This window comes from Mustela nivalis (assembly GCF_964662115.1).
Source record: "Mustela nivalis genome assembly, chromosome: 2".
NCBI lineage: Eukaryota > Metazoa > Chordata > Mammalia > Carnivora > Mustelidae > Mustela > Mustela nivalis.
In genome coordinates, this window is record NC_139021.1 from 98,627,733 (window position 1) to 98,653,656 (window position 25,924).

General features: G+C 46.8%; 2 long non-coding RNA genes across 2 annotated transcripts; one reads left to right on the forward strand and one right to left on the reverse strand.

The window, feature by feature from the left end:
- Positions 1-645: 645 nt before the first annotated feature.
- LOC309859692 lies at positions 646-13,071 on the reverse strand. Its single transcript, XR_014308823.1, has 3 exons — positions 12,836-13,071; positions 4,960-5,175; positions 646-1,599 (listed from the first exon to the last, which is right to left on the reverse strand). It is a non-coding gene; the product is annotated as an uncharacterized lncRNA (long non-coding RNA).
- A 4,346-nt stretch (positions 13,072-17,417) lies between these two features.
- LOC309856472 lies at positions 17,418-20,489 on the forward strand. Its single transcript, XR_014307221.1, has 2 exons — positions 17,418-17,692; positions 18,685-20,489. It is a non-coding gene; the product is annotated as an uncharacterized lncRNA (long non-coding RNA).
- Positions 20,490-25,924: the final 5,435 nt, after the last annotated feature.

Below are 25,924 nucleotides of genomic sequence, written 5' to 3' on the forward strand. Positions count from 1 at the left end.
AGTCATCATAATGAGAACCGAGTCTAATGCTACTGTATGACCAAGTTATGTGCTTAGGCAACTGAGATAGGTAGGACATTTGCCTGCACACTAAGAAGACCCAAACCACTGTACCTTTCAGAATTCTTGTGTCTGCTTTCCACAATTTTCTCTTTCCCCCTTCTGTGGGCTGTCAGCGTTACTTCTGGTCAGCATGATTTTTATGGCAGAATGCCTCTCTACTCCTAATTTCCTAAGTGTTGGAGGGGTGAAAGCAAGAAATTCACACATATTAAGGTTATATATACAATAAGCATAAATATTTCCTGAGCCAGGGACCAAGGACTACCTCTCCCATAAGAGATGTCTATGTCTAAAAGAAGTATTTCTCAAGTTTTGCTTTAATTTTAAAAAATTCCTTGTTCCTGGGGCACCTGGGTGGCTCAGAGGGTTAAAGCCTCTGCCTTCGGCTCGGGTCGTGGTCTCAGGGTCCTGGGATGGAGCCCCGCATCAGGCTCTCCGCTCAGCGGAGAGCCTGCTTCCCTCTCTCCCTCTGCCTGCCTCTCGCCTACTTGTGATCTCTCTCTCTGTCAAATAAATAAATAAAATCTTAAAAAAAAATTCCTTGTTCCAAAGCTATTTTCTGGATAAGTGAGGTTAGGCGATGTTTGGGTCTATGTAAATAAAAATATACACATAAAGGACGGTGGGCCTACCCACTCCCGGCTCTGTCAGCCGTTACTCAAGTGCTTGCATTCAGATCATATATTTCCTTGGTGCCCTGAAGTGTTGAAAATTTTAATAGCTCTGTGGATTGAACTGACATGAGAGGAAACTATTTCAAGTCTCCTGCAGTGATTTTTTACACTCATAAAAATGTTCTCAATGTATCAGAGGCAGTGTTTGATCAGAGAAATAGTATTCACAGCAATGTAACTCAGGTGCGATCTCCTTTTGGAGCAACTTTCCTCTTTTCGCGAATGCTTTGTAAGATGCATTTTCTATGACTGGCCGCTTCTATTTAAGATTCCCACACGTAACCTAGGCCATCAGCAGACTCTCGGGACTTTTTGGCAGAAACCATCGTGGGTATTCAAAATCAGTGGGTTGAGAGCAGTGAGTCACCGGACACCGCCACATTCAACTGTGTGATGCTCCTGATATACAACTTTGTCCCACTTCCTTGGGTTGACTGCCATAAGCAGAAGCAACTCAGGAGGCTGAGGGACACAGAGCAGATTGTGGCTGGACTGGCCTTCCAGAAAGTTCCACGCAGTGGTCCCTGGACCCTGGGAGGCCTCCGCTCCCCCGACACTGTTTATATTAGCTATCACGCACGGAACAGTCATGTGGTACTCTCTGCAGTCAGCAAGTTTATCTTGTGTTAAAGTTTTACCAGTAGAAATCAAGTCGTGTTTACCCCCGTTCTGCGGCAGGTCATGTGCAAACAGCACCTGTGAACATTTTTAGCACACATGCTGGACTTTCTCCTTCGTATCTGTCTTCACAACAAATGTTGGGGGGAACGCCAGCCATTGTCAAATTTCTGGCAAATGTGAAAATCCTCAGCAGAAATGGCTTCCAGTCACGGCTGTCAAGGTGCTGGGGATGTCAGCTTTGCTGCCGACAGAGCACATGCGTTGACTGTAGACATCAGTCCTGCCATAAACCCAACCTCAGCACAAACATCAGATCTCTGAATTCTGCTAACAGGCATGCCCTCCATGAAACAAGAGTCCTCGACAGAATTTTTTTTTAATGTGTTAACATTTAAAAGGATTCTATAAACTGAATTTCAGTGTACTTTCTGATCTCTTTATGTAATATTTATGTATCAGTCACAGTGACAGAAGCGCTGTTCCAAGTGTTTTAAAACACTAATTCATTTAATACTCAAACAACTTTGTGAGATAAACACCATTACCCCACTTTATGTTTATGTAAACTGAGGCACAAGGAAATTAAGTAATTTGTCCAAGGCAAATTTGCTGGTTAAGGGATGGAGTGGGAGACTGAACCCAGACCAAGGCAAACAGAGAACCCCTGGCCTATGCTCCCCACCACACCCCCCGTGATTATAAGTACTGGTAATACTGTTCTTTTTGTTTTTCCAGACAAACTGAGCCAAAGTTGAGTTTTTTGTTTTTTTAAAGATTTTTATTTATTTATTTATTTATTTAACAGAGACAGAGATCACAAGTAGGCAGAGAGGCAGGCAGAGAGAGAGGAGGAAGCAGGCTTCCCGCTGAGTAGAGCCTAATGCGGGGCTCAATCGCAGGACCCTGAGATCATGACCTGCACCGAAGGAAGAGGCTCAACCCACTGAGGCACCCACATGCCCCAACGTTGAGTTTTTAAGATATCTATTGTATTAGCTTGCTAGGGCTACCATAACAAAGGCCCAAAGACAGGTCATAACAGGCCAGCCATTAGTATGCCAGACCTTATTAACAAAATGTCAAAAACAAGGGGTGCCTGGGTGGCTCAGTCTGTGATCTGTGAAGCATCGGCCCCCGGCTCAGGTCAGGATCTTAGAGTCCTGGTATCGAGCCCCGCATCGGGCTCCCTGCTTATTGGGGAACCTGCTTCTCCCTCTGCCCTTCCTCCAGCTCGTGCTCTCTCCTTCTCTCTCTCTCTCAAATAAATAATTAAAATCTTAAAAACAAAAAGTCAAAACAAGCTCTATGTTCTTTAAGAATAGATAATATTCACAATGGTCATTCAAAATGGTCAATGCCAAAGTTGAGAAATTTGGGGGTTCTTTTGGGGGGTGGTTTGTTTGACAAGTCTCTCCAATTTGAAGTGGCTGCTGTAACTATGAGACATAGGGCTTAAGCCACTATTTTACTTGGATTTCTTCCCTTCCTTTTCTTACACCAAGTGTAAAGGTGTGGGGAATTCTTCTATTATCTCTCTGTCTGTTATCCATTCATCCATCCGTCTATCCATCCATCCATCTACCCATCATCTCAATAGACCACAGACTGAGGAGTAAAATAGTCACTTTATTAGTTAATTGCATTTTTGGCAGGTGTTTAGAAAGACCTAGCTTTCTCATTTTAGCTTTCTCATCATAAAATGTGTTCTTTAAGCCAACTGTAGAAAGTATGAAGTCATATAAAGGGAAAGAGCTTTATGGCAAGAAATCGAAGGTAAGCCATCTTTTATGACTATGAGTAAATCCCGGGTTAGGGTGAAAAATCAGTGATATGTAGAAATAGTAGGCGTGTACCTGTGTAATCGTGAACTATCCTACAGTGTCTGGAATGGAGCAGGTGGTTAAAAATATTAGCCGGCAGACAGGCAGGCATGAGGTCCCCGTTTTTCCTGACAAATGGCAGAAATTGAGACCAGCAATGATTTCGGTCCCCATGACGATGAACCACATATAACATTGTAATTTTACTCCTCATATAAAGGCACTATTATCCTGCCCCTCCTCATCCTAGTTCCGACTCTCCAAGTAGAGCATTTCTGTCTTAGCTGTGTTCCTCATTTCTGCAACTACCACTCACGGCCACGGAAGCACAATCTAAACCTATTCAGAATCGTTAGACAAGCATGAGTGTGAGTGCTAGACATCCCTTTCCTGCTTTTGGTTTTGAATCCCAAGAAACTCAAAACAAACTGGGCCCTAGGGAAGTTGCCAGCATCATGCTAAATAGCTTGCCGCAATCCGCTGACAGGTGCTGTGATCATGTGGTTCTATGTTTGTTTATTGAAAACTCAAAAAGAGGGGCACCTGGGTGGCTCAGTGGGTTAAGCCTCTGACTTCGGCTCAGGTCATGGTCTTGGGATTCTGGGATCGAGCCCCGCATCAGGCTCTCTGCTCAGAGGGGAGCCTGATTCCTCTTCTCTCTCTGCCTGCCTCTCTGCCTACTTGTGATTTCTCTGTCAAATAAATAAATAAAATCTTTAAAAACAGAGCTCAAAAATATGTATCCTCTATCAGATGCTGGGCTTAGCTCAGTCCCCTTAAAATGATGGTTTTCCTTTCTCCTGGGTCACGTGTGCCCAGTATGGGGAGCTGTCTCTGTTCTATCCTTCAATGAATGGACAGAGAGGTAGGCCAAGGAAACGACGTGCTCTTAAGTTCCCTGGTATTTTGGTCAGTAGTCAGGTCGTCACTGTAGCAGACCACAGTGTTGTTAACAATTATTTGTTCCCTCTCCTTTGTGTGTGTGTTTTTTAAAGATTTATTTATTTATTTGAGAGAGAGAGTGCGCATGCGAATGGGGCAGGGGGTGAGGAGCAGAGGGAGAAAGAGAAATTCAAGCAGGCTCCACACTGAGCATGGAGCCCAACGCAGGGCTCGATCCCACACCCCCAAGATGATGAACTGAGCTGAAAACCAAGAGACAGACCCTCAAACCCACTGAGCCACCCAGGTGCCCCTCTCTTTTATTTATTTTTTTTTTTTACAGATTTTTTTTTTTAAACTAATCTCTACATGCCATGTGAGGCTCGAACTCACAACCCCAAGATCAAGAGTCACATGCTCCACTGACTGAGCCGACGGGGTGACCATATTCTTTCTCCTCTCCCTCTGACATTCCCTTTGCTCCTGCTCTCTCTCTCAAATAAATAAATAAAACCTTTTAAAAACGAGAAATGAGCAGAAGACATGAGCACATATTTCTGCAAAGAAGACATCCAAATGGCCAATAGGCACATGAAAGAGTGCTCAATATCACTCGGCATCAGAGAAATACAAATCAAAAGCACAAAGAGATACCATCTCACACCAGTCAGAAGGACTAAAATTAATAAGCCAGGAAATGACAGATGTTGGTGAGACGGCTGAGGCATGGGGTGGCTGGAGGATGGACATTGGGGAGAGTATGTGTTATGGTGAGTGCTGTGAATTGTGTAAGACTGATGAATCACAGACCTGTACCCCTAAAATACACAACACATTATATGTTAATTTTTAAAAAGTTAAAAAAAATTTTTTTTAATTAAAGGATTGTATATCTTTACCTGTATCAGAACTCCTTATAGGTCAAGAATACTTGCCCCTTCGTTGTCTAGCTTGATCATGTGATTGACTTTGATGGACATGTGAACAGACATGATACATGCCATTATAAGCAGAAATCTTAATGCGATTCTGTGGTTCAGCTTGGTCATTTGCTCTCCTGGCACCTTCTAAAAGGCCAGCAGATTCCACATAAAGACTACTCCTTCCACTGCCACCTGAAATGAGAAAAAACATGGGACAGAGGCACAGCAGAGCTGTAAGCTACATGTATCATGAATGAGAAATAAACTACTGATGTATATTTCTGAGATTTGGGGATTGTTTGTTATGTATCGAAGCTAACAAATACAGTCACACAAGATGTTGTTGAGATTTGTACAAATAGAACAAGGGAGAATGTGAGTGAAAGAAGATATTACATTTCAAGCCAACAAGGACTACTTTATAAACATAAAAGAACCCATAGCTTACATAGCATAATATTTGTTGGAAGAATGTGCCTTAGAAAATCACGATACCACAGATATCTACCAAATTCCTGACAGAGATTAAGGGAGACAAGATCTTTAACACAGACAGAGATTGTTTCAAAATTGTTGTCTTCCAGAATTTTTGTTTCATGTATGCATATCTATGTGTATGTGTGTGGATATTCGCACACAATACCATTTTTATTTTTGTACTCTACCCCCCATTTTCCGAGTCCTTGATCTTGCAAACTGAGGTTTTGTCAATATTTTCTGGGAATGTGTGGCTGATTACAGATTATAGCTCTGCCATCCAGGAGGGTTTTTGATAAATGTTTATTGAATATGAATATTGGAAGGAGAAAACTGGAGTACCATGAGAAGACTTGAGCCTAAAACAATGCTTGTCACAGAGTAGGTGTTAAAAAGTACTTGCTGATTGAACGAATAAATTTTAATACTGTTTAGGTAAGATAAAGGGCTACCTTTGTAGTGAGGTTTGTTTGTTGTATATATAATTATGAATTAATTCCCATCTCATCTCATAAAGACTCTGGGTCAGCTCTCTCTAGAAGACAGGCCTCAGAAGTGATTTTTTTTTTCCCTGTTGGCCCACACAGAAAGAGGAATCATGAGTATGAAGCAAAGGTCTAAAATGTTTTGAGAACTTCTGCACTTTGTAATTATATTCTTTTGGCCCTTTTCTCTGCTTGTTGAATGTTTTTGGATTCTTGCTATTATCCCCATGATTGAGTCAAGCCCACAGTGATGGTCTTCTTAGATCACGATTCATGCTCTTGAAAGGACATTTGTTGGAGGACCATGAATTGAAAGAACACATTCTTTGAAATTTGGAAATAGGTGGATCCCAAAACTACCAAAGGATTCACTGTCACTTAAAGTGAGCACATAACTGGGGCACCTGGGTGGCTCAGTTGGTTAAGCATCTGCCTCTGGCTCAGGCCATGATCTCATGGTCCCCGGTGGAGCCCCACATCGGACTCCCTGTTTGGAGGGGAGTCTGCTTCTTCCTCATCCTCTTTCCCCCTCTCTGCTCATGCTCCCCCTCTCAAATAAACAAATAAAATCCTAAAAAAAAAGAAAAAGCACATAACTTAATTCATGTAATAAAGATAGATAATTCATTGCTCCATTTCCATTCTTTCACCTGTGCATTCTCTATTCTATAAGATCATGCTTATCAAATGTGGCCTGTCATGCAGGTAATTTGTGACCAATTTGTTTGCCTCTCAATGAGGTTATGAAAGGCTGGTGAAGTCAGAACCTGGGGCCACCATCTTGCAAGCATGAAGAGGCAAGCCTGAAGACAAAAGCCAACAATGCTGAGGATAGAGAAGCCAACAGAAGGGAAGAAACTAGGTTTTCTATATCAGCCTCTAAATTAATCCTTGAACTACTCAGCCCCCAAACTTCTTGTTAAGCAAGATAACAGGTATCATTTTGCTCAGGTCACTTTGTTAGGTGTTCTTTTCATGACCGCTAGAGTCAGCCAGAATGTTCCCTTGGCCTTTTACCCTTTCACACATTGATCGTTGTGCCCAGAGATGTGTGGCTGTCAGCGGAAGAGCTCACGATGGACTCTCCACTATAGGTGCCTCTGGTCTCTGTGAAGAAATAATAAGCTGCCTGTGGGTCCACAGTCCCTGCTGGTCCTTTGCTTTGTCTACCATATAAGCCATAGCAAGCAGTCAAGAGTGGCAACTGCTTATTTATTCATAAAATAGGGACTAAATACATAAACGTACACATTTGAGTCTATATAGATGCTCCTACAGAGAATAGTTAAGGGCCCTGGAGTATGATCATACTCATGTGAGTCCTAGCTCTGTCCTCCTCAACCAGGGCTAGGTCTCCCAGGAAACCACCATGTCACCTGCCTGGTGAACCTGTCATCCCAGGAGGCTTCCAAGAAGTTGACTTCTCTGCCTCTATCCCTTGTGAGGGCACACTCAGCATCAGAAAGTTTCCTAAATATAAAATAGCAAATGTGTTCTAACTAAATAAATTAAGTACTTGGAAAATTAAATGTAAAAACTAATAACAAACCTCCCATTGCCCCCCCAGCGATCATTTAGACCTACGTCTCCCATGTTAGCAGGACGAAGAGGCCCCAAGAATGGCTGAAGCTTCCATTTCTCCATCTAGATCCACTCGATAACCTGTATGTTTTGTGAAGGCATTAGCTATATCTGCCTGGCTCACCCCATCCCTACCTGAGCTTCTGTCTTCTTGGAGGCGCTAAATGGCTACACAAAGGTTGAATAAATGATGAGCCAGCCATAATGCAAGGCCCAGGGCTATGAAAGGGTCAGCCCTATCAGATCCTGGCGGGGACTGCTGCTAAGGGAGTCCTGCTCCATGAATTCCAGAAAAATAGCAACAAGGATGAGTTAGAACGTTGTTGGCAAAAGGGCTTCACTGAAATCTCGCCATAAATTTGTTGCAGAAAGGGCACTTGGGCATTTACTGTTAAACAAAGACAGGAATCTATATCACTAATTAGAACTTCCATTTACTGAGCAAATGCTGTCTCCAACACTGTGGGCTGTGCTTCAGACATTAATTCATTTAATCCTCCTAACCACCCCATGGGTGCTGTAGCTGGCTGCCTCTAGGATGTCCCCCGTGCCCCCCCCCCCGACATTCACTTCCTTGTATAACTCCCTCCCCTTGAGTGTGGGCTGGATTTATACACTCAGTTCTAAAGGACGGGCTGGTAGAAGTAATGAGATGTCACTTGCAAGATTAGGTCATAAAAACATCACCTTCTATCTTGGGTGCTCCAGCTGCTGTGCTGCGAGCTGCCCCATAGTGGGGGCCTAGGTGGCCAAGAACTGAGGGAGACCCCCAGCCAATAACCAGTGAGGAGCTGAGACCCTCAGTCCAACAGCCTGTAAGAAATAGCCTCTCGCCAACAACCACATGCATTTGACATGGAAGAGGGGCCTCCCCCAGTCAAACCTTCAGATGGAACCACAGCCCTAGAGGACAGATTGACTGGAACCTTATGGGATATCTGGAGCCGGAAGTTCCCGGGTAAGCCATGCCTGGGTTCATAACCCGTTATTGTAAGCTGCTGCATTTGTGGGGGGGGGGGTGATTTGTTGCACAACAGCAGATAATATAAGGAGGCACTAGCATTATTTGCACTTTACAGAAGGGGAGATTGAGGTTCAGAGTGGACAGGAAATGGAGGAGCCAGGATGTAGATGGTTATGGTCTGACCTCAGAGGCTACATGATTAATGAGTAGAGTCAGTTTCAGATGGTGTTAAGCATGTTGCTACTGTTTAGCCAGAGCTGATACTGTGCAGAATCTTCTTTGGAAAGCTAGCATGTCTCCTCCCAAGACAGGTAAAATTTTTGAAAGATTCCAAAGCAAAAATAATAAATAAATAAATAAACAAATAAACAAACAAATAAATAAATAAATAAATATTACAGCATGCAAGCGATCATAGAACATTACCATCCTATTTCTAGCAGAGATGACCTCGTGGCCTTCCAGCCCACTACCCCCAAAATAATCACTCCGGCACTTTCTTCTCTACCCCCTCACAATGATGCAAAATACAACAAACATGCATGCATGCTTGAATTTATACCAATTCTATAGTGTGTGCATATGCACACACACACACCATCTATGACAATTTGGGATCACAATTGCTCCTGTTACCTATTGTTGTATAGTAAATACTCCAAAATGCAGAGGCTTAAGACAGCACCAGCATTTTTAAATCTCCCTCTCATGGTTTCCAAGGGTTCGGAAGGTGGGAAAGGCTCGGCGGTGTGGTGGGCTTGGTACCCTTTGCAGTTACAGCCAGACAAAGGCCTGGGTGCCCTGGGGCTGCCCCACTGCCCTCCCTCCAGCGCTAGTTTGGTGATCTCAGGGCAGCCTGACCACTCACTTCACCACTGAAAGCTTTGAAAACAAGTGTTCTAGAGACGAGGCAGAAGCAGCAATCCCTTTCATAACATGGAGTCAGAATCACAGATTGTCATTTCTGCCTAACTCTGTTGGTCAGAAGAGTCACAAAAGCCTGCCCGGTTTGAAGGTAAGGGGACATAGCCCTCCCTTCTCAGTGGAAGGAGCATCAAAGAATTTGTACACATATTTGTGTGTGTGTGTGTGTGTTTTTAAGATTTTATTTATTTATTTGACAGAGAGACAGCAAGAGAGGGAACACAAGCAGAGGGAGTGGGAGAGGGAGAAGCAGGCTCCCATCTGAGCAGGGAGCCCAAAACAGGGTTCGATCGCAGGACACTGGGATCATTACCTGAGCTGAAGGTAGAGGCTGTACAAACTACTGAGCCACCCAGGCGTCTCGTGTACTTCTTTTTGAATTGCCAGAATGGTACATTCTATTTCTCTCAAATGTGGAGCCACCACACACACACCTAAGGTGGGGTCCCCTCAAATAATTCGGGGGGCACAAAAAGTATTACAACTCATACTTCTGTGTTTCACTTCATTCAGTTTATCCTATTTTTAATGTATTTATAAATAAATCAACATGTATCTTGGAGAATAAGCTCCAACTCTTTTTTTTGCTAATGAGGTGCATGATTTCAGAACTTTTTCAAATGTTGCTAATACTTTGCCCAGAGCCTGGCTCTCACTCTGTACTTATTTTTTTAAAAAAATCACTGAATCCCTTATATCAAGATCCACTAATCAACTCAGAACATTTTTCCTTTTTCTAGAAACTTCTTCATAGAGTTCTATTTTCTCACCAGTCACAGCAGAGCCCAGCTTTTTTGTTTTTGTTTTTGTTTTTGCCATTTCCAACAACGGTGTAAGGTACATCCTCATCCCAGGTGTCCTGGTAGGATTTTGCCAAGGTAGCTGTGGGCTAAATTTCAAGCAGTGGGATTCCTGGATCGAAGATTAAGTACATTGAAAATTATGATTGACATTCTAAATTGCTCTTAGAAGAATCTTAATAGTGGCCAATGACCACCAGCCGACAGCCCTTGTAACAATATTTGCACATACCTGTTCCTCCACATACCTTCACGGGCAGTAATTATTATAAAACTTGACAGTCTTTGCCAGTTGGGGAAAAGCGGTATCCTGTTAGCAGTTGGACGTGTGTCTTCAGTTGCTGTTCCTTGCCCAATTTTCTACTGGGCTATTCTGCTTTTTGTTTATTGATTTGTGCTAGCTCTTTGAAATTTAAGGAAATTAGTCCTGTGTTATTACGATGGGTTGCAAATATTTCCTGTTTAAAGGGGTTTTTGTCACACAAAGGTGGAGGCACTTTTATGGTATGGAATTTATGGCTTTTAAATCGATGGCTTCCTCTCTAGAAAGGACTTCTCTTACAGAAATGATCGACAAAGGCACCCATGATTTTTAAATCTTATGGTTTCAAATGTTATCTTGAAGTCTTATCTACGAGGAATTTATTGGGAGCCAAGAGTAAAGTAAAGATAGCTATGGCTTAACTTGTTTTTCCAAATGGCCAACCATTTCTGAACAGTTCCAGCATCATTTGTGGAATAATCTGTCTTTCTGCCGCTTTCCAGGAGCTCTTGCTACCTTTACCTGACCCATGCTCACTGGCCAGTCTGGGTGGATGGTTATTCAGACAAGGACTACCTAGAAGTAAGGGAGAAGCAACTTGTAGCTTTGGGAGAGGAGAGAAAACTGAGAAAGCCCACGGTCTAGCTTCTCACTAAAGGCGGACACATTCTCCATCTTGGGGACTGAGTGGAGCCCCCCACCCCCCCCCACAACCATTCCCCACCCCCCGTCTCCCACCCCATGCCTGGCTGAGAAAAATCTGTGCCAGGGCCCTTTCTGGGCCAGCGCGTTAGGGCAGAGCTGCTGTGTAAGTGGCTTTCATGGGAGCGTTTTGGAGACTATTCAGGAAGAGCTGGCCGTGAGCAAAATGGAATTTGAAATAAATCATTTGTCTCTGTGAAGGTGAACAACTGTAGGACTTTATATGGACACGGCCCTGTCTTTATGAAGGCGCAAGGCACGTTGCCCTGTGTCATTAACCCAACTGGCTTGGTGGGGCGGGAGGGGGTAAGTCTCTGCTGAGATCCTTACTTCCGCGCTGCACTGATAGAACAGAGGCTGGGATTAAGCTGAAGAGCTTTCCAACTGGCTACTCAAGGCTGCTTGGGAAAAAGTTAGGTTGACACTGAGATTCAGCCCTTAACCTACCTAGATAGAGATAGCTGCTGGGTCCCTGGCATGGACATTGGCACCTGTGACTGCAAAGGTCCAGGATCCGAGCCAGTGGCCTGGGTGCTCGGGAGAGGCACCTCCTTCCCATACTTAAAAGGTGCCAGGACTGGAGACCAGCCCCTGGTTCTTGTCTGAGATGGAGAAACTCCCACCCTTGCTGCTCCCCTGAGGATAGGGCCCGTCCCCATTAGGCACTCCAGAAGAAGCAGGATCTGGGTTCTCCCACACCCAGCTCAGAAGCCCCGGAACAGGAGCAGGAGCAGGACCCTCCTCACCACCCCCCACCTCAAAGGATCGCTGTCCCACTTCTGTCTCATGTGGAACCTGGGACCCCCGAGGCCTCCCTAGCACCCCAGGCTGGTCCAGGGCCCAGATTTCCACCTGAGGTTTCGTGGCTCAGCCCCCAGCAGGCGCCTGTGGGGGGGGGGGGTATTGGGGAGAGCTAGCAGATTAAAATCTCACTCCCATGGGACTGTGCAGGTGGCCTCAGGACTTCCAGCTCCCCAGATAAGAAACAGGAGCACTGCCACCCCAATTAAAAAACAATTTAAGATATCATGCTCATTAAAGGGTTTGCAGGCATAAGACCTGACTAGATTTACCTCTAGTAGTTAACAAAAATCAGATGGTTGAGAACAAGAATTTCATGTACATCAAAATATGACTCCATAATAGGCAACTGAGCTGTTGTAGTGTTTTGCCTCCCCTCCCCACCCCCCACAAGGCTGGAGATAGTTCCTGTCACCAGACACACTGTATCTGACATGGGAGATCGTGGCTGGGGCCGCTGACTTTTTAATTTACTTAAAAATCATGGCAATTTGTTAAAGAAGGTCAAATGTTCCTACCTTTCTGTTTAAAAAAAAAAAAAAAAAAAAAAGGCAGTCCTAAAATGAATGGTTTCAGTGAATCAAATCACCAAAGAAGTGGTACCAGCAAGACCACCCAGGCCCCAACACCACTTTTTCCTCCAGCCCTCTTTGAAGGCAAGGGTTTAGGCTTGTAATTAAGGGATGCCTTTGTTTCTTTAATGACGCTAATCCCCATCTTGAGGGAAATCACCTTTTAGGTAACACAGCAGGGCATGAAATGAGGGAGGACCACCTAGGTCCCAGGCTCCCAGCTGTGTTTGAGGAGGAGTCTGGTCACTGGGCAGGTAAGGGAGGGGGGCGGGGCGCACACTCACCTGTGCAGCCGAGGCGCACGGAAAGATGCTACTGCAAAGGACTCCAGTGCCATCACAGGAGGCGACGAAAACTACTTTGCAAAAAGAGAACCATAACTGTTTGGATCTTGAAAAGTTGGAGTGTCCCCTTCTCCTCCCCAGACAGCCATTAGAGCCTGAAGCAGGCGCCTGTGGGAAGGCAGGCCTCCGCGTAGCAATGAGTTACCAGGTCCCTAAGGTACCATGTTGAATTTCTCAATCCAACTTTGTTTAGTTTGGGGAAAACATTCTTTCAGTCCAAAAAAAAAAAAAAAAATCACCGTGGTTTCTCTCCTACTCCCACCCTCCTACTCCCACCCCCTATAATCGCCGCTTGCAAGAAAGTTTCACCATTTTCCCATAAAACCAAAAAAATGAGGATGCTGGGCAGACAGTCTTTGTTTCTTTTCTCCCTTCTCTGTCGATTCCCCCCACACCAGCCCTTCTGCTTCAGGCAGGCCTGTCTGCCCACAGTCCCCACACATTCCTCAGTCGCACTGGGCTCCAGCCAGGCAGTGTCCTACCCCTTTCTCCTGGTCATACTTCCTCTTCCAGAAGCCAGCTCACCACTCTGCTCACTAAGCAACACTGGAGTAGGGTGGGAGGTAGCCCGCGGTCCTTCGGAGCACACATGGCTGGGAGGGCCCTGTGCCACCTGCCAGCAGGGGGGAGCTTACTGCTTCCTCCATGCAGTCCACCCAGGTTGTCTGCAATGACTCCTTCATGCTTCCTTTCTGCCTGCTGTCACTTGTAGCTAACTCATCAACTCACCCATCATCTGGCAGCTGCTGAGCTCCCACTCGGATAGGAGCTGTACAATATTATTCGGGCCCGCCCCTACATCCTAAAGCCTGTTCAAGTGCATGGGCATGCAGGCACTCTCTTCTCAACCAGCACATTTTGAGGGATTCCCTTTGTCTTCCAGTTATTTTCGGTTGCTAATCTTCTCCCCACCACTTTACTCATGTCTTGGCACCGGTGCTGTTTCAACCAGTTTGTGTCCGTTCTATTCCTTTAGCAGGGCGGGGTCAGGGGTGAGTCGCTCCTTAGTCAAAGCTCTTGGATTCTCATTAATTGCTCTACTATTGACTCACCGGGTGAGCGTGGACGAGTCACTTCCCTTTCTCACCCTCCGCCTCTCCAGCCTCACCAGGCTCTCTGCACATCTGGTAAGAACGTGGCTGGAATGAATGCGATGTCCTCTGTACCTCGGAGGACTATATAATCCACTGTCCAGCTGTCCCTTTGCAGAGCAAAGGGAGGTGTTCATAATTATGCTGAGACAGGTTTAAGCGGGTTGTTCCCTGGCAGATTCTAGAACCTCTTGTAAAAATGGGGATAAGAGCAGGTTTTCCTTAGCTTTTCACCTCCCGGCTCGCAGAGATAGAAGAACGGCCTGCCGCGGTCTGTGCTACTAGCTTTGCTCGAGAGGAGGGCCGAGAAATTCAGACCATCTTTCATACATTTCAAACCTATGTGCAAAAATAATCAGATGCAACCCTGTGACGCAGGATGACCTGAGAAATGGTGGGTGACGCCAGGCAGAGCTGTCATCGTGACAAAGAAGGGTCTTATCTGCTCCTTTTAAGTCCCAGCCTCACACATTACACCATGCCCTGCCCCTCCGATATTTAAACCACCCTGATATCAAGCCCTTGCGTATTTGAGGGCTCTAAAAGAACACCTGGCTACTTCGATTAAGTGGTGCCCAGAGAAAGGGCTAACAGAACCCCAGAGCGTCTCTAAAGCGCCTTACGAGGTTCTTAGAATTCAGTTGGTGGAAGCCTTCCCATGTAAGATCTGCATCTGGGCCGTCGGGCCCCTCTGCTGAACTCCTCCTTCTGGGAGGGAATACCCAGGCCAGAAAACAGAGCCAGTGTGCAATGTGCAACATGATCAGGAATCAGCAAAACAGAAAACAGAGCTACCCATGCTTGGCTCGGGAACCAGATACCAGGCGCTGGGCAGGAATTCGCCCTTGGGAAGCTCTTGCTTAACCCCCTGGCTCCTCAGGCTCCTTACCTCCTTGACAGAGGCCAAGGCAAACAGGTATCCTGGGTGAGACCAGACCAACCAGCCAATGCCAGCTCACTTGGGGTGAGACCAGGGCTGGGAGGGGCCCAGCAAACCTGCAGGATGCCGGGTGCTGGGCAGAGTCCCAGGGCTAGGCAGGTTTCGGCAGCTCCCTCTTCCCAGTGGAAAAGCGCAGGATTCCCAAAGACTATTGAGCAAGAGGTTCAAATCGTCTTCGGATTGGGTCTGATCTAGCTAGAACCACTCGGGATCCAAGCTGAAGCTGGATCCAGTTCCAGACCTCCCTGAGAAGTGGAGAGAGGCCTGGCTACACCTAGATCTCCAGTTGGCACAGTCTCAAGGGCGAGCCCAGCCCCTTGGTGTGGAATTAGGGTCTGTGGCCTTTGCCCCCAGTCAGCCGTTGACATCGTAAAGGGTTTGTTCCGTTATCAGAGGGAGGGGAAGGACAGGAGATGGTTGTCTGGGTGTGTTTATTTTCTTTTAAAATATAAACTGATTGGAGATGTCCACAGGGACACATAGGGCACTGTGATTGTCAGCCTGTTGGACGGGCAGTCCGTGTGATCTCTGTTCTGAGCCGCACACTGGTGGCATTGGACAAAATGGCGGCCATCTTGACACGAGGATCTGCATGGCACATGGGGCTCCCAGATATTTTCAGGACTTCTTTCCCATGAAAAGTGGATGGGCTGCAGCACCTTGGAGTCAGGTAGATTAATTCCTAGTTGAAAACCTTTCTCCTTTCTCCAGGACCCCAAAGACAACACGGGAGATCCTGGAGAATATAGAGAGGCGAGTTAGCTGATGGTCGGTGCTGTCCCCAGATTAGGTGTCTCTGATGAATGAAATCCCAGGGAGTGCATCTTCTTCCTGGTGTGGTTCTGCCCTTCTCAGTTTCAGTGATGAATAACTAACCATGTGCTTTCTGTTGGTATACACACGCAGAGACCCTGTCTCTGGGCAGGGAGGTGAGATTAGGTAGAGCCTCGACATTTCAAGACAGTCAAAGTTTGTGGCCGGGGAGGAGGGAGACTGGGGGTCTCAGTCAGCTGAGCGTCCAACTCTTGATTTTTGGCAGGTCGTGATCTCAGGGTCCTGAGGTCAGTCTCCCCACTCAGCGGGGAGTCTGCTTATCTCTCCCTCTGCCCCTCTCCCCCCGAGTTTTCTCTCTCTCCCTCTCTCTCTTAAATTAATGAATCTTTGAGGGAAAAAAGTTGGTGGCTAGGGAGGACAGAAGCCAGTGAGGAAGACCCTGTCCCGAGGAGTCTCGTCCCCTCCACTGTCTGGTTTTTAGAACTCGAGTGTGTCCTCTCAGGTCCCTTGGCTAGGAGGCTGTCCTGACAGACACAGGCAAGGCTCTGTACGTGGGAGACAGGCCATCTGGGCCAGAGCTGAAGGTTTGCAGATTCTCAGGTGACTTAGAGTGAGTCACCAGCCCAGGCCTCTTTCTAGTTAAGCAGAGGCCATGCCCCAGTTTGGAACACCTGAAGGGCACGCTGACAGTGGGTGAGGAGCCCGCCCTGATCTGCATACAATGGTGACAATTGCAGGCCCAAGTTGGAGAACCAGAACTGAGGACCCACTCCCCTCCACACAGCCCAGACTTGCCAGTGGTCGTAGCCCCATATTCACAACAATGCTTCCTGGTCTCCGGAGCCAGGCAAGCCTCACTCCCCTCATTTCACTCAAAAAAAAAACAGGAAAAAAAACAAAAAACAAAACAAAACAAAAAAAACCTTCCTGAGTAGCCTCAGCCAACCCCCTCTCCGCTGGGTAAGTCTTTCTTCAAGGCCAGAAGTGCCACAGTTGACGTCACATCCAGGGCAGGAGGAGAGACGAGCAAGCAGGGCTGAGTGGGTGACATCACCCTGCGTTTTTGCAGGCTGAGCAGGTGCTCTAAGTTCTCTGGTACTGACTCCAGCCCGAGCCCCTGGGGTGCAAAGCAGGATGGCGTGAAGCCTCTCCTGGTTGCCGACATTTTTTCTTGGGAGCCCAGAGAACATGGAAGATAAAAGCACAACAATCTCAATTGGATTAATTAATTCATTTATGTATTTAGTGGGTGAACTTTCTTCCAGTTCTTTCTGAATGAGGGCAAGGTGCAGGCTGGGTGGCGTTAGATGGGATCTGACCAACGAAAGACTGATACGGATCCCAAACCTGGAAGTTCTCCAATGCCAGCAGAGTCTTCAGAGGGAGCCACGGGAAATCGACAAGTACAAGAAAACAAACATGGTTTTCTCTTTCCTAATGTTTTCCTCTGCACTGGTAGGAATTTGCCTACAGATCCAGCAAAGCCTGCAGGGCTGGGGGGCTCTGAGGACTGACTAGGGGGCTAGCTGCAAGATGTGGAGTCCTTCGTCTGCTGGGGCCTGGCCTGGGGGCTCGGCGAGCTGTCAGCGGGGCCTCTCCGTTGTCCTCCCCTTGTCCTTTGGCAGGAAACAAGGAAGGAGAGACAGGGCAGCCCAGGGGAAGGGCTGGGGTGTCTTAAGTGTCTTAACCTCTCCTTTTAGTTTCCAGGGCCCTCCCGCAAGGTGCAGACCGCATGGGAAAGAGATTCCTCAGCTCAGGAACCAAAAGAGACACACCTAACCTGGTGATGTCCCCACCAGCCGGTGACCCGTGGCCCCCAGCTCTTACTGTGAGGTTCCCATGTACACGGCCCTGAAGAGGATCCGAGTGCCCGCCGACCATGGCCCAGGGCTTACGTAAGTGGAACTAGGGAAGTGAGGGGTACACAGGAGATGTTCTGGAAGCAGGGAAGGATGGCTGCACACGTTGGGTGAGCGTCCTGGGGGGCAGGAGGTAAGAGGAGCTGGAGCTGGAGCTGGAAAGGGAAGCAGAATTCAATGAGCCAACCAGAGACGGGAGGGAGCTCCGGGCTTAGAAAGAGAGTGGCTGGACTACCGACAAGGTGCGCTTGGGAGAAAGTGAATATTCAGCATGGCCGTGCTGGGGGGCCTGGGTTAGGGGGCCATGGGAAATAGAGCAACTGAAGGGGTTCCACATCAACCTTTGCATGTTCCTTAAGTCAGGCGAAGGGTTTGGGCTGCATTCAGGGGGAAGCGTGGAAAAGTTTTGTTAAGGGGAGTCACTATTTACTGAGATCTTATCATGTGCAAGGGACTGTGGTTGGAACTGGGGGGTTCAACCGTGGTTAAGACCTGGTCTATTCCCCTAGAGACTTTCTAGTTTGGGGGCATGAGGGCTAAGAAACAGATACTTTCAGTCACATGTGCTAAGTGCAGTGGTAGAAATGTTCCCTGGGCTGTGGCAGCGCTCAAGGTCGAGGCCCAAGGCCAGTCGAACAGAGCGTGGGGTAGGCCGTGGGGAAGGGCGAGCGAGGAAGCCTTTGGCACCAGAAAAACCTTTATCCTGAGGGCAGGGGTGGGCCACAGACTAGAGGAAGGACCCAGAAGCCAGGGAGTGACAGGGAGGACTGCCTGGACATAGGAGGGAGCTGAGCAAGAGGCGGGAGGGAGGGAGGGGGTGTCAAGAGCTCCTTCATGTAGGTCACTGAGTCTGGGAGCAGCTGAAGGGGGGTCAGGGCAAGAAGATCCTAGGAGGTAAAAACATCTGTCAAAACTCAGCTGTGCTGGACATGGAGAGGACAGAGAGGCTGGAACCAAGAAGGGGCCAGCGGGAGGAGCGGAGAGGGCCAGGCCCCTCCACCACTGTCACGGTCGTGGGCCGCCCGCCCGCCCGGCTGAGACTCCACGGGGTCTCATCTGAAAGGGGCGGTCTCGCTGCCGCTAGTTATCTCTTTGAAATAAATCTATTAATTCTTTTTGTTCTAGAAGAAGAAGAAACTTCCTCCGAGCTTCCCAAAGACTACCACCGCTGCTCACACGTTGGAAATCCTTCTGTCCGTTCATTTTCGGTTTTTATTTGGTTTTCACATTGTTGTAATCATCCCGTGTTTACAATTTTGTATCCCACCGCATTTATCATCCTAGCGTGTATATGTTTCTGCATGTTAAATTTATCCTTGTTATTGCAAAGGTTCATATTTTTATATATATTTACACACAAAGGCTCACTTTATGGGTTTTCCCTTTCTTAGCAGCAAACTTTGAAAATGTCCCTTTTCTCTTCTATCTCTCCCTCCCCCTCTTTGCCTTCCCTCCTATCCTTTCTTTTCTTCCTTTCTTTCTCTCGAAATTTCTAGTTCCAACTCACTGCTTCCCTTCACTTCACATCTTCTCCAGACTTATGACTGGACATCTCTAAGACATACACCAGAGGATTCCTCTAAGGTCTAAACTCCCTGAAGTTTTGCCGTACCTGATTGGCAGAGGGGAAATTTCTGGTGAAGGCAGTTCTCACCCAGAGGGGCTGCAGCTGGGAGGCTCATTACTCCAGGCCAAAGACAGTTGTCGAGATGAAAAGGACAGGAAGACGAGTCTGGGCCAAGGCATGTAAAGGTGTTTCCTGGACTTTGCAAGACCCCCGAGTGTCAGAGAAAGGGAAATGTAACATATTCTACTTGGAGAGGAAATAAATATGTGGTCTGTCAACTAAGCCTTGGTCTACACTCGGAAAGAGTTTTAATAGTGTTTACAGGGATGTTTCCCAAGGGCTGGTTTGCCCTTTCCCTGCTGGGTACCTTGAGTCGGTAAGTCCAAGTAGCCTCTCTCTCTCTTCTCCTCTCTCTTCCCTTCTCTCTCCCCTAGCCCCATGGAAAGTCCATAGGAGCCTTTGTCCAATAACCATGACACCAGCCTACTTTGTGCCCCGTGCGCGTCGCTGTCCCCAGCTCTTGCGTCCGTGTCTCAGCATACTTCCAGGAGACAGGTGCCATCACCATGCTCAAAGAGCACTGCCCAAGATCACACGACTAGAACGTGACAGAGCCCGGATGGAAACTCAGGGCACCCGGCCCTCAAGCCCATTCTCCTAACCACTACCCCAGTACTCCCACTCGTCTTTTAAGCACTCTTAACATCAGCCCTTTCAAATACACAACAGAATGCCCGTGGGATTCTACTGCCGAGACACGCACGAAGTTCAAAGCTCTTTTTCAGATGATGTGCCAAGAATTCTACATTGTTTGCAGTTCGGCGTTGGGTGACTGCTTTTCTGCACCAGGTGTGGAACAACTCGGAAAGAGTCTGCCTTTTCCTGAACCTCGCAGAGAAGCACCTAGAGCTGTGCCTGAGCAGGGCGGCCCAGCTGGAGACATGTCAAGGCTTTGTGTCCCTTTGGCAGCCAGGGCCTAGGGCTGCAGAGCGAGGACAGCGTACTCCACCAGCCCGATCTAATCAGAACTCTGCCACCACGGCATGTCTCTCTGTCCCCCACGTGTCCTAGAGCCCATTTCCCCTCCCCCAGCACCTCCGTTCCTGTCTGCATCGACTCTCAGGACAGAGTTTCTGGAGTAGAGAACTTTGCCAGGAAGAGGAAGTCACCGGCGTTGTTTTGAAAAGCTCCCCTTCTGCGCGCCTCTCTTCCCTGAGACCCTTGAGTGACTTTCACTGGGGGCAGCCGCCAGGCCTATTGTCCACCCACCCCTACTTGCCACACACTTCCTGCCCTGAATGTCAAGGTTTTCATTTGACCATGATATAATGAGCTGTATAAAATTAAAAACAGCTAAATACCATCTTAGTTACAGTAATTTTCTGAAGTCATCACAAAAACCTCTCCTTAACGACGCCAACCTCCAGATCATACCAATCACCAAGGGGAAGCCCAATCACTACAGGCACCGACCACAACATAAATCAACTCGGAGCCCCGAGAGCCTGCTCGCCCTCGCTCTGTCCTCAGCCTAGGCGGGTTTTTCCATCACGTGCTTTTCCGGCAACAGGGAGCTGGGGAGCAGGGAACTCTCCGTTCCCTTTCCAAAAACTGGGGACACTTAAAAATATCTCCAAGCAAGCAACCAGGGCTCAGAGGAATGATGTTCACACCTGCAGGAGCTCAGTGCCGGGTTTCAGGCTCCTGAGTGTCCTCCAACTTGGGCTGTGGCCGAGGCCCCCTGTGAGCCCGCTCTGCGGCTCTCTCTTCATTTGGGTGGGGAACCTAGCCACAGCCCTAACTCCTTCCGAGGCTTGTTATGGGCTGAATGGTGTCTCCTCCCTGCCCACACCATTCCTATGCCGCTGTCCTGACCCCTGGGAACTAGGAATGTGACAGTTTGGAGATGGGGTCTCTAAGGAGGTAATTTAGGTTCAATGAGGTCATAAAGATGGGTCCTAATCCTAAGGGCAGGTGTTCTTAGAGAAGGAAGGAGACACCAATGAAGAAAGCCCACCTGAGCGCAAGGGGCGAAGGGTGGCCACCTACAAGATAAGGAATGAGGTTCTGGGAGAAATCAACTTCCTGACACCTTGATCTTGGCCTTCTAGACTACATTCTGAAAATATAATTCATTCCTTAATTTGGGTATTCACTGGACTTGGGGTTTTCTCAAATACATGTCATGATCCCACTTTTCAAAATAGATCCTGGGGATCGAACTTGAGTATGATTTGCTGACATATTTAGGTCTGTTCTTCTTTCTCCTGCATTACCTGTCCCTGCAGTCATGCTCTTTTATTAGTCGACTATAGATTTAATTATTGTCGTATGTAGTGTGTCCCTGCTTTTTATCAAGTTTCATTCCTGGAGAGTTTACGGCAAAGTGAATGGCCAGAAAGTAGATTATATTTTACCATAGGAACAACAATGTATTTGAGAGTTTTATTCTTGATTTAACATTAAATGAATTCTAGATATGACCATAATATGTCACAAAAGCCAAAACACAGCAGTTTTAAACCGCTAGAATCGATCGCAAGAGTAAAATTAATGTTCTAGCTGTTTAAAACGGGATTAAATGGATTATATATATTTTGTAATGAAAAAGACTTTGTGTGTGTGTGTGCATAAAATACAAAATTTCCCTGTTTCTCCACCTCTTCCCTGACAGTCCCTTCTATACACTGGCACCAGATTTATCTTAACAGATGAGCCCCCAAACTGACAAAACTTCTCGCTCCCCTTCACTTGTAAGATCATGAGCATGAACGACCCCCACAGCAGAGAGCCTCAGCTACCTCCTGGCCCCTCCTCCAGTCCTCAGCATGAGCTCACTGCTTAGCAAACTGACCAACAGCTGTCTCGCAGACCTTGCACAGCATCCCTCCAGCCCAAGAAGACTCGCATGCCCAACCCCAGAGCACTGGTTGGCCCGTCACCTCCTTCCACATTGAGGCATCGCTCTGTGCTCTTCCTACTGGATGGTGCTCTCCATGGTGGACAGCTGGGACTCAGCAAAGGAAAGGGAGAGAACCCCACGTTTTCTGAGGACCTACTATGTGCCAGGTGCCATATCTAGCATTTTTACACATTGAATCCTTACGACAACTTTACATTGTAGGTATTTGCCTCTTAACAACTGCAAGGGTTCTTTGACTAACTCAGCTAAGAAGTGATAGAGGCAGTTAAACCTAGAAAGTATAAGGGAAGCATAGAAATCTAGCTATCAGGAGATCCCCAATTCAATGAATCTCTTTGGATCTCATTTTTCCTCATTAACGAAGAGGGCTAACCATACCACCTCACAAAAATGGGCAAATGAACTGAAGATGTGTTTTGAAAGGCTTTATCAACCATTGGAGGGATTATTTCTCATGGTGCCTGGCACAGCATCGTGCTCACCAAATATTTGTCGTTATTTGTTGTTACATTGATTTCTATCTATTCTCCTAAGAGTTGCACTGTCTGTGGGTCCCCCCAGCTGTATCCCACCTGCCATGTTCATATTTTTATGCTATGACATGTTTCTATAATATTGTGAATATTAAATAATATCTCTTTGAAAAAGATCATACCATTGCTGAGAACCATTTCCCGGCCCGGAGTGATCAGATAGCCAACACTTAACCTGCACACATTCGCAAATATTGCTTAAAGTCCTTAGGAGAATTCCTCCCTATATTTTGTAATCCGTGTTGGCGAGTGCCAGCGAACTCCAATGTGTAAGGTCAGTTTGCTTCTACTCCTTGAAAGATAACAATGGTCAATAATCCTTTCTATGTCTTTTGCTTGTAGGGCTCACTTCAATGGGCTGAAAACCTCTGATGGGGGTGATTATCAGCCTTTTCCCGAAAGTACTTACAAAAAGCAGTATGAGTCACATGCTAAGACATTTATTTTTACCAAGAGTTCTGGTGTTCTGTTGCATGAAATGGTAACTGAGTTTTGGCTTCTGACTTACCTTGCCACACCTTCTGAGTGTTTGTGCCCTAGTCTCAGCATCTTTTATGGTTTGGGTTCTGTTATTTATTTGGGGCTTCAGTTTTCCTTCTCTGTCCTTGTCCTTCCTTGGATAATGACGCAAGTTAGCTCCTTGCAAACACGTCTTCTGCACTGATTCTCATCACAGTATGATTCTGACCCTGAGCTGTCCTATTTAACCTTCCAGAAATTTCCCGAAGCACTCTCCTCTTGCTTCCATGTAATTAGAGTTCCTGTCTCTGAATCGCTATAGTCAGAACTCACCTCTATCCACAATTTCTCTCCTGCTTATTAATTTCTTTTCATCTGAGTGAAATCAGTACCTCTTTACATTTCTTAAAACTGTAATTTTTAATAGTTTGGATTCTTCTCATAAGAGACATGCTTACCCTTCAGAGCACCTTTTCCACCACAATTGCCTCTACAAAATCAAAGTTATTTTTAAGACAGGATGGCACACAAAAAGTAGGAACCAACAGCAATTTTGTGCATAATGCTAATAACTTCCAGATATAGATTTTATTTTTCGATTCTACATTCCTGCCCTGGAAGTGTACTCGGGGATCAAAAACTGAAACTTCACCCAAACAGATCCATTTCCCCCCTTTCCCTTCTTGTCCAACATATAAGCCTTTTTCTCTCTGCCTAGTATGGCTCTTCACGAATACTAATCAGTCCCACTGATTCATCTTTCCATTTTACATCCGTTAATAGACCTCTCAGAATGGACATCAGATAGTTTATCCACCCTAAGTAAGCTCCCTGTTCTCCTCTTTGAAGAAGGCTCGCTTCAGAGAAGTCAAAGGAAATGCACTTCCCCTTCCTGATTTCTTTGACTGGGTCTCCCACAGAGGAGTCGAAGGTGAGAGGGGGCCTAGCCCGGCAGGCTTTCCTTTCTTCCTCTCTGTCCCCACAGTGCCCCGTCCTCTGCCCCAGCATTTTATGGGCAGACAGGAGCTCACTCTAGAGCTCATTCTACTCACCGCTTGTTACTCAGCATCCATGCTGCCTGACCGCCATGGTGGGGCCCATCCTTCCGGTTGGACTGGGCCACCATTGTTCTTACTCCATGTATTTTCCCAAGAGCCCTGCCAAGTGGAGGTGGCTCACTTGCAGGACTGCTAATGGATGGCTGACAGGCTGGGTGGAAAGAAGGTCAGTCAGAGCTTCTCCGGCTGAGGGTAACGGGCTGGTCTCCTCACAGAGGACACTCTACCAAAGTAGAGTTGACTGAGGTGATGTTCTTCCTCCAGGCAGGGGCCCCCTTCCTTTGCTAACTTTGCTGATAGACAGGGCTCCAGGAGAGAGGGGTCCTCTCCTTCCGTGGGGCCGCCTGAAGCAAAGAGCCTACTTCTGTGTTGCTCGCATATACTCTCTTTGGGAAATGGCTAGAAGAGGCGAGCCCCATGTAAGACTGTGAGGTAATGAGTTTGTAGGTACTCAACACAACTGCTGCCACCAGCTCTTCTGGAAAGAAAAGTAGAGAAAGAAGGAGGTGTCCGGGAGTGAAAACGAGGAGTGAAATTCAGGTTTCTTGGTGTCAGAGTCTCCTCAGGACCCCCTTCCCTGGCAGGGGCATAATGGATTATAGGTAGCAGTAATAATAATACTAATAACAGTCAACCTGTTCTCTTATGTGAGAGGCATTGTCTGTGCCTCTGCTGTTCTCATGGTTTGAATAATATTAACTCATTGAATCCTCCTATCAACTACAACAGTCCTCATTCAACAGATGAGCGAGTGAGAGAGACTCATGCATAAAGTGACCGAGGCCCCAAGAGAAAAGGGTGTGGTACCCAGATCCAGACCCTCGCAGTCTCTTACCCACACGTGTGTGTGGCTGTGTGCGTACAAGTGTGTGCAGACATCTGTGTGTGAGAAAAAGAGTCATATTTCAAAGGCAGATGTGGAGATGTTGATAAGCATTTGGCTCATCTGGTTCCTCTTCAAAAAATATTCCCAGACAAAATAACAGTCCCAGAAGTACTGTTTACTGGGGGCCTATTAAATCACCAATTCTTACAACAATTCAGCAAGGTCTGTTTCTATGCAAGAAAACGGAAATTCACAAGAGTGAAATGAATTACCCAGGAGCACTCAGGAAGTAGAAGGAGAGCACTAAGATTAGAGTCTGGAGGTCACTTCTTTCCAGGAAACCCAAGGGCGTGACTGGAGAGGGCCCCTCCCCCTGCCAAGAGCATGGTCCAATCAGATGCCTCACAGAACTCTCAGTGTTTAAAAAAATTTTCACTGCTGGGCCCCAGGATGGCTCAGTTGGTTAAGCCTCTGCCTTCAGCTCAGGTCATGATCTTAGGGTCCTGGGATTGAGCTCTGCATCGAGCTCCTTGCTCAGCAGGGAGGCTGCTTCTCCCTCTTCCTCTGCTGCTCCCCCTACTTGTGCTCTCTGTGTCAAATAAATAAATAAAATCTTAATAAAAAAATTTTTATTGAACATCTTGTTGATTAAATGCAGTAAGATCTCATCTGACCCTGGATCCCTGGAAGAACAGCTTTATTGATAATTTTCACAGAGTTTCAGTGCAATATTCAGGATTCAGCGACATGCCCATAATTACAGAATAAAGGGCTAGCCCTGCATGTTGAGCTCTGGAGGAGCTGCTCCAAAATTCAAGGAAAGAAGATGCTACGAGAGAGTATTTCTATTTCTCAATATCCCTTCGAATCTAGTTGCATTTGTCCTTTCCTTTCAAATGTTCTGACTAGCCTGAAGGTGAAGAGTGTCACCTTGGTCCTAATCCGGACGCCAGCTGGGATCCAAGCCTGACTGGCAGATTCGTGGGAGGCTTCAGGCAG